Consider the following 1,529-nt stretch of genomic DNA (forward strand, 5'->3'; position numbering starts at 1 on the left):
GATGGCCTAGTCGGCCATCACTGGAAAGAGAGGCCCATTGGACTTGCAAACTTTATATGCCCCAGTACAGGGGAACGCCAGGGCCAAAAAGTGGGAATGGGTGGGTAGGGGAGTAGGGGGGGAGGGTATGGGGGACTTTTGGGATAGCATTGGAAATGTAATTGAGGAAAATACGTAATAAAAATATATTTAAAAAAAAATCACTATTTGTAGATGAAAAAAAAAAGAAATGTAAATACCTGATATGCAGGATGTCTGATATTCGACCCCTGTGAGAGAGTTATTCAACTTTCAGAGTGGTTGAGACCCACAGGTTGAGAACTGCTGCTGTAGAGCATTTTCTCCCATGGTCACAGAGTCAAAATGCAGTTAGATTTTTGTGAAGTCTGTGCAAAAATTCTGTCATATTGGAGCCATTGGCACCCTTAGTTTTAGATGTTAGATATAAAGACAATAAATTGGCTCTGATTTCTCTCAACACAAAGAATTCCTGAGTTGGTAAACAAATCAAAACTGCAGTATCTAAAGCCAGGACAAAAGTACTTCCTAGAAAAGTGCATGGAAGCATGCTAGATAAAAACAACCTGGGAACAGACACCACAGAAACTTACTGCTGTACAGCACTGTTCCCGTGTGCCTGGTAAATGCTCTGAGCCATGGTTGCAGTAACGTAGCAGCCATGGGGTTTGAAGCTGGTGAGTGTAATGACTCAAATTATGATTAGCCTAGCAAAGTTGGATAAATAGATTACTAGATAACTATGTTTCCTTCCGAAGGTGTTCATAGGGAAGGTAGATTCATTGATCTAAGTAGTGGAGTTAGGTATGTAAATACATTTTAAAACAAGGTTTATGTAGCCCAGACTGGCTTCATATTTGCTCTGTAGCCAGAGCTGGCTTTGAATTTCGGATCTTCCTTCCTCTGGCCCTGAAATGGCTTGATTTACAGGCATGTGCCACCATGCCCAGTTCAAGTATATATCCTTTAAATGTTTTAGTAATAGAAAAGAAATCAAAAGCAGGCAGGATGGTTTTTTATTTTTGTCTCATGGGTTCAAACAAGCATAAAAGAAAAATAGATGTATATAAGAATATATTATTAAAAGTGTAGAGTTTTTCAATGTATTTAAATAAATTCAGTATGCTTGTGAATTTCATGTGCTGAAAAATATGAGTGCCCCAAAGTGTCTCCTAATGTCCCCTCAAGTCACTGTCCTGGTCCCACTCTGATATTTTGTAGTCATCTATGACAGGGTGGAGACTGTCTCTGAAGGAACTGAAGGACTCCACCTCAGATGTAGATTCTAGAAAGCAAGCATTGAGGGCTAAGATGGCAGAAAAGGGAGGCCTTGGATAAGTAAAACATCTCTGTCAAAGCTAGCTGAGAAATGATAAGCTCCATCTTGGCCAGGGTTGGGTAAGTGGGAGTGGGGATAATGGGAAATGTGCTTTCAGGAACCCACAAGAATAGAAAGTAAAGAACTCGAAAGCAGTTCATTCCTCTTCCTAAGTAGTAGGTTTTGGGAGTGG

The sequence above is a fragment of the Mus caroli genome, chromosome 12 (genome assembly GCF_900094665.2).
Source record: "Mus caroli chromosome 12, CAROLI_EIJ_v1.1, whole genome shotgun sequence".
Classification (NCBI taxonomy): Eukaryota; Metazoa; Chordata; class Mammalia; order Rodentia; family Muridae; genus Mus; species Mus caroli.